The 10562-nt window shown below is 33.9% G+C and overlaps 1 long non-coding RNA gene across 6 annotated transcripts; it reads right to left on the reverse strand.

Moving 5' to 3' along the window:
- Positions 1-4675: 4675 nt before the first annotated feature.
- LOC112734543 (uncharacterized) lies at positions 4676-10027 on the reverse strand. 6 transcript variants are annotated; one of them, XR_003813241.2, is made up of 10 exons: positions 8809-9956; positions 8479-8626; positions 7573-7690; positions 7273-7374; positions 6960-6993; positions 6600-6872; positions 6399-6472; positions 6243-6299; positions 6016-6117; positions 4676-5155 (listed from the first exon to the last, which is right to left on the reverse strand). It is a non-coding gene; the product is annotated as an uncharacterized lncRNA (long non-coding RNA). The 6 variants fall into 6 exon arrangements; XR_003813240.2 differs by having other exon boundaries at positions 6016-6050; positions 8757-9062; XR_003813239.2 differs by having other exon boundaries at positions 6016-6108; positions 8757-9062.
- Between the last annotated feature and the right edge of the window lie 535 nt (positions 10028-10562).

Below are 10562 nucleotides of genomic sequence, written 5' to 3' on the forward strand. Positions count from 1 at the left end.
TTATGTTTTGACAAACCATGATGTATATTGTCTTTTGATAGAAGATGGAGAGCCTACAACTTTTATGAAGGCTATGCGCAATCCAGACACTTCTATGTGGATGACAGCAATGCAAGAAGAAATTGAGGCATTACATAGGAACCATACCTGGAAACTTGTTGAACTTCTAGTAGGTCAGAAAGTCATTGGTAACAAATGGGTTTACAAGATCAAACGAGATAGTAATGATCAGGTGGAACGATATCGTGCAAGATTGGTTGTCAAGGGATGTGCTCAGAAAGAAGGTGTTGACTTCAATGAAATATTTTCTCCAATGGTGAAACTAACTACTATTAGAGTAGTTTTGGCTATGTGTGCTGTATTTGATTTACATCTAGAGCAATTAGATGTAAAGACTGCTTTTCTTCATGGAGAACTTGAAGAAGAGATATATATGCTCCAACCAGAAGGTTTTGACTTGCTACAAATTTGTATTTTATCATATAGTTTCAAGAAAAATTGAAATTAAAACTTTTTATTCGGATCCTGGTGCTTTCATTTTTATGCACACACTCACTATCACGTTTAATTGCATCCGTTGTTACCCTTATTGGTGAAACCACATGCTGCCGCTGCTTTCAAAAAATGTCGATTCAGACTTTGCAGGTGATTTTAATAAACGAAAATCTACTACAAGATATGTGTTCATACTTGCAGGAGGAGTTGTGAGCTGGCTATCTAAATTACAGACTATTGTAGCTTTATCTACTATAGAAGCTGAATATATGGCAGCTACACAAGCATGCAAGGAAGCTATTTGGATCCAAAGGTTGATGAAGGAACTCGAGCACAAACAACAGAAGATTCTTGTGTATTGTGACAGTCAGAGTGCCTTGCACATTGCAAGAAATCCTGCCTTTCATTCAAGAACAAAACACATTGGAGTACAATATCACTTTGTTCGGAAAGTAGTAGAAGAAGGAAGTGTTGATATGCAGAAGATTCAGACTAAAGATAACCTAGTAGATGCCATGACAAAACCAATCAACACTGAAAAATTTGAATGGTGTAGATCTTCATATGGCCTATCGAATATATGAGTAACATGAATTTCAAAAATTTACCAAAATTAGCTTTAAGTGGGAGATTGTAAGTTTAGTAAAGCTAATTATAGAAAAGAAAAGAAAAAAATAAAAACTAAATAATAAAAGGAGAAAAATACTCCTAGGTAATAGCTATCAAACTTTGATAGTGGAGGGAGAGAAAGAATAGTAACCTCATGTTACGGGTGGTTTACGTAATAGAGGTTCGCTTATAAATTGAAAATCTTTTCATTTTGTTTTCAATCAAGTCATCCAGATAGAATAACATAATATTTCTTTGAGTAGTTTTTTCCTATATATGTAAAGAGAAGTGTGTTCTCCTTTTGTCAAGAAAGAGTGTTATTGTAGTCTCCTTGTGATAGAGAGATGTTGTAATTCTCAAAAAAAGTAATTCAATTGTTTCCATATTTTATATAAATTTCTAATTTTTTATCTCTATATTTCGTTATATCATTTGTCTGGTACCTAACACCAACTACCGTCATTTGTCTGGTACCTTAACACCAACTACCATTCATGAAAAAGAACTATCTAAAAAATAGTTGATAGATTAATATCAATGTTGAATCTTATAATTCGGATTCTACCCAACACAAGCAACTTGAGCCTCTGCTGAAATAATTTTATGCTAGCACTATGGTCTTTAAATTGTCAAACATCTATCCTCGTCGTGTAGAAATGAATTAATTAAGAAGAGATCAGAATGAGGATGTTTGGAATTTAGAAATAGGTGATGCTAAATAAACATAGCCAAGAACATACATTTATCAAGACATATTAATATATTATCATCTTCATTATAGCAAGAAATTTATTATTAATCCACTCATTATTACACCCTCTTATAGTAAGAAATTTGTATACTATTTGTGTTCATTAACCCTTAAACAAGAGAGTAGGTATAATCTTAAGAGGATCAATCTTAGTCTTGACAAGAGTCAACCTTTTAAAATTATTCTTGAAATACTTGTGACCCCAAAGGCTAGCTTGCTCATAAGATTTGTATCCATTAATGTTATTTACCCCAATGTCAAGGTCTCTATAATTGAGATATGCATGATGCTTCATTTTTGGGTTAGTTACAAATTTAGAAAAACCAATGTTATTAGGTGCTTCATTTTTGGGGTGGTTATATATATATATATATATATATATATATATATATATATATATATGCGGGAAATTCTTCTTAGCATGCAGAAATTATGTCGAAACTACTGAAAATGTGAATTGGTTAAAATGGAATCTAGAATTTTTTTAAAATAAATTAAAAAATTATTTATTTCTCAAAACAAATAATTTTCTCTTTAATTGTTGGAATTATTTTTGTTTTGGAGTTTAAAACAAGTTTGCCCATTATAATAGCGAACTTGCTTTTTCTTTTATGAAGTTTGCCCGTTGCAACAACGAACTTCATTGATTATATAAAGTTCGCCTAAAGGAATGGCGAACTTCATGAAGTTTTCCTATGCATGCGGCGAACTTTGCCTGATGTATAATAATATATCTGGATGCACCGATTACTCTTCATTTACATCAACATTCACCTTTCCTATTTTATACTTCTCATTACTATACTCCCTAAAATATCTGGAATACCATTATAATCAATTCACTGTGATGGTAAAATTGTGTTTGATGAAAATAGATCTGTTGTATTTATGTTTGCAAAACCAACCTTTGTACACTTATCGAATGAAGTGAAAGGTGGTGACACTAAAAAATTTATAGTAAATGTAATTAGTCAACAACACATGAAAAAAGTGAGAAAAATCTATTATAGATATCCGATGGAAGTGGCCAACACTTTAATTTACAAAATGTATTTTATTTTTTTATTCTTATTTTTTGCTTGAACTTTTGTTTATATTATTTGTATATGTAAACATTACTTTTAATAATTTTCTATTTGACCAAATTATCGAATATGTGATGACAAAGATATACGACTAATCAGGGGTTGGCATAATCATTTTGCAAACATCCATTTGCTAGAGTTATTTGTGTTTCTCGTTGATATGTGTGCAGCGACTTCGTCGGAAGTGGGTGATGAGAATACATCATATGCAATTGTCAAAAAAATATTAGAAGGTTGATGGTTGATTTGAACATACCATCGGAGGGGAGTTAAGAGGATTCAAATCCTGATGATTATAATGATGGTGTGTTCGAAGTAGATCATCATGAAAGTCATGATGGTTCTGCGGTTGGAGACCCAATGATGGATTATTATCAAGCTCACCTTATGTCTGATGATGAAGATGTAGATACCGAACCAGTGAATATACCTAAGGATGAAGATGAAGAGTTAAACAACTTCATAGTGTCACAAGATGCGCTAACCTAACCTGCTATTTCCAAACCGTATGATCATGTTGCTCACTATTCGACGTTGAATCTTCACGTAGTGAATGTAGATTGGTCCTTTGGTCAAGGAGGGCCCAATGATGATCTAATGCATGAGTTTGAGATTGGACAATAGTTTGAGCACAAAGAAAAAGTCGTGATGGCGGTAAAGATGTATAGCATCAAGAGGCATGTGGAGTATAAAATAGTGGAGAGTGACCAGTTGGAGTATGATATACACTGCACTCATGTTAGGTCAAGATATCAATGGAACATACACATCGCATATCATTGAAAATAAGAGAAATGGGAGGTTAAGAGATACAGTGGTCTCCATTCTTGCATGCAAACAACATTAGGCCAAGACCATGGAAAGTTAGATTCGAAGGTGGTAGCTGAACATATATTCTCTATGGTGAAGGCAGATCCTATGATCAGCATAAGAGTTCTCCAAGGAGCAATTAAGAACCACTTTGGTTACAAGGAATCTTACAGAAAAATTTGGCTTGCGAAGCAGAGAGTAATTACGAAGATATATGGTGATTGGGAGGCTTCATATTGTATTTAGCACATCACTTGTGGTTCATTATATTTTAACATATTCTAAAGAAGTTATTGATTCAGGTACATGGGTGCAACTTATAACACAACGTTGGCTTGGTGACAATGATAGTGCCATGTTTCATGTGTTCTAGACATTTTTCCAGAAGTTTTCAAGCATTGCAAGCCACTTATCTCAATTGATGGCACCCACTTGTATAAAAAATACAGAAGGATTCTACTGATGACTATTCACTACAAAAAAACTTGGTAATTACGGTGGTTTTTTAGGATTATTATGGCAGTTTGAACCGCTATTATTACCTTGAATGGCGGCTAAGATAAACCGCCATAATTCTAAACGCCATTTGGTTATTACGGTGATTTTTAAAAAACTGCCACAATTTTCATGGTTAAAACGGCGGTTTAAACCGTCGTTATTTCCGGATAAAACACCATTTTTTGTGTGGATTGAGACAGCAGTTTGAGAAAACGGCATTTTTAAGTTGGTTAAAATGGCAGTTTAAACTGCCGTTATTTCTAAATAAAACGATATTTTTTAATTGGTTAAAACAACGTTTGAAATCGACATTTTTACCGGTTAAAAATGACATTTATTATCGTTTAAAAAGGCATTTTAACTATTAATTTTTTACCTCGTTAAACAAACAATTTTTTGTTTAAAATTTTACAATAACAAAAAATCATAACCCATAAACATAATATTACATAACTCATAAATAAAGTATCAAACATAATATATAGTTTTTTAGTACTGAAAATCAAAAGTAATAACTCCTATACAAATAAATAAGCAAATCATATCCATTAATTATTGCTTTGAGAAGTATTAGCATAGCCATGCAAAAAAAAGGAGCTCGAAGGACATGAGCTGTGAGCTAAAAAGTAGACTTCTGGCATCATAACATTTCTGGTAGTATTGGCATGAGCTTGAGAAATTAACCCACCATAATTCCTAGTCTCCAAAGAACTTTCTTGGACTTTCCACTGCTTTTAAGCCTCTTCAAATTCTTTTCACCTCATGCTTTTGGAATCGCTAGTGGACTCTTCCAGTCTACCATTTATTTCACTTTTGTCTTCAATTTCACCATCTACCTCCTCTTGCAAAATCACGAAAAATTCAAAATTTCCCACTTGGTAAAAAGTAAAAACATAGCTGGTCCCACCTAGTTGAAAATGCCACAGATCATATCATCGCCCAGTACTTAAACTAAACCAAAATAGTAACGTATAAAATTAAAGTATAATCATGAAATTCAAAAAGAAAATGGACAAAAGTAGAGCAGAAGTAATAAACTAGATATGTATTATTTCATGACAGTAATTGAGTAGTAATTCTTCAATATACAAAGAATGCAAGAGAGTTATTGAAATACTAAACTAGAAGTAATTAAATGATTCTAATTTCTAAGAAGCAAAATAACAAATACATAGAGTGCATTATTACTAAATATTTCTAAGAATTGAATATGGTTTACTAGCTCTGATTGCTTAGGATGCATCTTATAGACAACAAGAATATATATTTATTGTTGCCTCTGTACTACTTGTGGCATTTAAATTTTAGAAAAGAGAAAGATAGTTAAAAGAAGAAGCAATTATAGCCCACATGACCTCATAGAGAAGGACAGAACCAAACCCAAAATGATGTAAGTTGTGTCTGAACTTACTATTGATCCCAAAAATTTTTCATTGTTACTTAGTCACATCAAGGTAGATCGTGAGTGTAATTAATCAAATCACAGAGAAGCCTAGTAAATCACACACACACACACACACACACACACACACACACACACACACACACAATTTCTCCAATTTTTATTTTATAGTGAAATTTTAGAAGTCATTATTTATTTTAAAAGTCACAGAGACTAAAAAATAACATAAGAAAAAGTTGGTCTACTCCACTCTCACCCAGAAAGAGAGGTTGAAAGGGGTAGAATTAGAAATTCATTCTTAGTCTCTATACATATATGAATTCTAAACTTGAAAGTATTAAGCCTACTTAAAAGAAGCTAAATACCTGTTCAAGTAATAGTTTGCCACGTACACAACCACCTGCCAGATGTCAACGGCAGTAGTGTATTTAGTTGCCCAAAATATGAGCTCAGGAGCTCTGTAGTGCCTTGAATAGATGTAAGATATGTTTAGCTCACCTTTTACTTGTAAAAGGTATGCATAATTTAGTTATAACATAATATTATCATTCAAAACAAACATTAAGAAATTCGGGTTAAAGAATACACTAACCAAAATTTTAGCACTTCCAAAGTCACATATCTTCAGCTGGTAGATGTGAAGATTGACCTAGTATGAGACAAACAACACATGAATAACTTAATCTAGCATGTATAAGACAAATTGTATGATGAGAAATCAAATAAACAAGTTTCTATAAGAATATACCAGTAATTTTGAGGTTTTATGTCCCTGTGACAAACTCCAATGCTGTTGTGAAGATAAGCAACTGCTCTAAATATCTACAACATAAGAAATAGTAGAGATTAATGCACACCAACAAAGTGACAAATAGGGTGGGTTTAAGATCACAATCACAGGAATGGACAAAAAAAATAATACATATAAATAATATCAACAACATAAAACCTAATAAAAATATAGTTTGACGTATATCAATGGCATCCTTTGATTCATTTTGTTGTAGTGCTTGATCACCCTATTGACAGTCTCGGGAACATACTCCAATACCAAGTTAAGATAGAGTTCATCTTTCTCAGTCGTTGAGAAGAAGCAATGCTTCAAAGACACAACATTAGGGTGGTCAAGAAGGCGCACAGTTTGCGATTCCCGGTTCTTGTATCTCTTGTCCTGAAGAACCTTTTTTATAGCCACAGTTTCACCAGTCACCAAGCAATTCGCCTGAACAACAAGACACAAAAAATTTTAACCATAGTATATATAGCATATAGATATTATAAAATGCTTAAGCTTCCCAAGTTTAGATACCAAATGTTCAGATAGATTAGAGTTATCAAGATCCCTGCAAAAAGTAACATAAGATGATCAATTTAAAAGAAAATGTCAATGGAACACTAACTACTTCATTCAATCTAAAATTCATAATGTTTATTTCTAGAATATAACATTAACAGGTTGAATGAATATCAAATCAAGCATCAAAGAGATAATTAGCCCCTGTCATAAAACAAAAACACTGTATATATTAGAGGCATCCTACAAGACATACAATCAAGAATAAATCATACAGAAACCTAAAGCATCATTCGGTCATTACAGCATTTAAGTATCAAAATTCTACCTGCAGGTTTGTCAGATTAAAGTTTGGAATGTAATGAGTCACGGTAAGCATCACCTTTCGTGGACTAAGAGTAACCTTTTTCTTCACAAACTGAACCAAGCTCTGCAAATATATAACATGGACAAGTTATACAATGGTGCTTGATGCAAAAATCATATAAAATATCTTGTTAGGTAAAATTAATATAAAAAAACTTTGACCAAACATCTACCAGTCATTTAGGCATTCAAGTTATTTCAATTTGCATAAAATACAAAATGAAATACAATGGGATGAGAAATAAACTTAACAAGGTGCTACCTTGTAATAAAGAAGCTAAAGAAAGTGCAAGAGGCATGCTTTCATCCAAGTCCTGAGTCCCACATTCTGTAATCACCCTATGAAGAAAACTCTGAAAGCAAAAACAGCTAGCAAGAGCCTGCAACAAATTCAACTATTCAACTCAAATTCATAGAAGAACAAATGCAACATTTGCATCAAGGACATTTTACTCTATGGATCACCACGAGTTCCAAGAACCCAATCAAGAACAAGACTTTACCTGCAAAACAACATTGAGGAAAGGAAAACATGGTGAAGGCAAATATGAATTAGAGGTTGAGTTTGGTGACCACTTTCTATGAATTTGAGCACATAGATTTAACAAATAATAAACTAAACTTAAGCAATTGACTACTCCCAGTTCATTGTGTATGTTACGACTCTTCGACTATAGTTACTACAAATTTGCTATAACCAACAAGTCGAACAAGCTAGATTTCAAGAATTTATATAAATAATTGACATATACCATATTAGAATGTTAATAGGATTTCAAATAATTTGGTTGAGACTTCGACACTCCACGCTTTCAAAATTAAAAAAGTACAACAACTCAAGTAAATTCCTTAAAAACTTTTCTACAAACAGAAAACATGAAGAAGAACATCTATGCAATTCACGGTGCACATAATACCAGTAGAAAACAAGTATTCACATGATTTCAATCAATGCTATAATTATGAAGAAATTCAGTGAAGACCTTACTCAATTTCTTCTAACAATTCCTAATTTTTGACCTAAAATAAATTAAATAAGGAAGAAAACTAAAACCTAGAATTAAATAAAATAAGTAGCAGTTAGCATAGAACAATCAAAACCTAGAATTAAACAAAATAAGGTTGATGAGGAAAAGAGAAGCTCGAAGAACAAAAACTAATAGAATACCTCGCAAATCGCATCAATGGAAGCAAATGTGCCATTAGAGGAGAAGCATTGATGGACATGACATTGATGGAAGGAAAGAATCATTGATGGAGGAGAGAGATCGATGGAGGAGAAGCTCGCAGAGCAGCAGCGATGTCATTTTCGAATTCTGCCACACCAACGCAACTCTCACACACATAAAACAAGGAATCGAAAGAATAGTAATAAACAGAGAGGAATTAACAAATCATGAATCAAAAGAAGATGAAGAATAAGAGGATGAAAATTTTGTATAAAACCTAGAAGTGAGAATGGACACGGAGAAGACGAGTTAGGGTAAGAACTTCGCACAATGTAGAACGCAGAAGCTCGATGGAGGAGAAGCTCACATCAATGGCAGAGAAGCTCACAAGAATAGAGGAGAAGCTCGTTGCTCACGCTCTACTCTTCTACTCCCAATTAGGTTTAGCTTGGGCTTTCTTTTAATTAAATAATAGATAACAACGGTTAGTACTGCCAAAATCACTAAAAATGTCCCTAACTTACAAATATATTATGGCAGTGAAGTAAACTGCCTTAATCCATGAATATTGTGGCGTTTTCACAAAACAGCCTTAATATTATTGATGTTTTAACCAGTTTTTTTGTAGTGATTGCCCAATATGGTAATTCAAACATTTTGTCCATTGCATTTGCTGTGGTCGAGGGAGAGACAAGGGAGGCCTGGTCATTCTTTATGTCCAACCTCAGGGAACAGGAGGTGCCTCAGCCAGGCCTTTTAGTCATTTCAGACAGGCACAAGTCCATTGATGCTACGCTGAACGCTAATGGCAGTGGGTGGAAACCTCCACATGCTTATAAAGCATTTTGTACCCGACATATTGTAGCTAACTTTATGATGCATTTTAAGAACAAGGATTTGAATAAGGTCTTGGTGAGTGCAACATATTCAAAGTCACGTCGATAATTTGCTCATTACTTTGTCATATTGAGGGGAGAGAATGTTGCAATCATGAATTGGCTCGAAGAAATGCCATGAGAACAATAGGCACGGTATAGTGATGAGGGCCGCAGGTTCGAGCACATGACTACCAATATTTCTGAGTGCATGAATGTTGTCATGAAGGCCACACATAACCTACCGATAACCGCTCTTGTGAAGTCAACCTACTTCTGAATGTGTGAGCTTTTTGCAAGGAAGGACATAGAAGCTCAAGCACGGGTTCAAGTGGGGGATGAATTCTCACAAACACTTGTGAAGGCTATAGAGTTCAACTCGAAGCATGTGAACACGATGAACGTTTAGCAGTTTGATCGTTCGAGAACAAATTTTACAATGGAGGAGTTAGCAGCAGTACCAGGATCTAGGCAGCATAATTACCAAGTGTTGCTCGATGAGGGTAAGTGTGAATACGGATACTTCCAAGTCCTTCACCTTCCATGTCGCCATATTCTCACAGTGTGCTCCCATGCTAGACTTGATTGGAGGGCTCACGTATGTCCCGTGTATCAGATGGAAACCGTATTTAAGGTGTATAGTATGGAGTTCAGATCGATTGGTCACGAGAATGACTGGCCATCATATGATGGTCCCCGTATTCAACCTAATCCGCAGCTGATGAGAATGAAGAGAGGTCGTGGAGGGGACAACAGAGAATAGATGTGGATTATGTCATCAGGTGGGCCACACATAAAGGATATGCACTGTATTTGATGTAGGAGCCTCCACTTCAGGTGGCCGTTAGATGCTAATTTTAGGTTATGGTTGTGTCATTCTACTGGTATTTTTTTATTGTCAACTGTTATTCGAATGCAAAGTTTATGATTATGATATTGTTATGGTTGTTATAATTATAGTTTGTGTTATGTTAATTTAGTATTTCACATGTAACAAAGAATAATAATAATTATAATAAAAACATTCTCGTTATATATAATATTCATAACAACACATAGACATAATAGTAATAAATAAAAGTAATCATCTCTACTTACTATAATACAAACATTCTCCATAGAAAAACCCTAATAACTATAATAGAAAATATTATCCAAATAAGTAACCATAAATACTACTCCCGACCTCCGCGGTCATGTCGACCACC

This window comes from Arachis hypogaea, chromosome 3, assembly GCF_003086295.3.
Source record: "Arachis hypogaea cultivar Tifrunner chromosome 3, arahy.Tifrunner.gnm2.J5K5, whole genome shotgun sequence".
Lineage (NCBI taxonomy): Eukaryota > Viridiplantae > Streptophyta > Magnoliopsida > Fabales > Fabaceae > Arachis > Arachis hypogaea.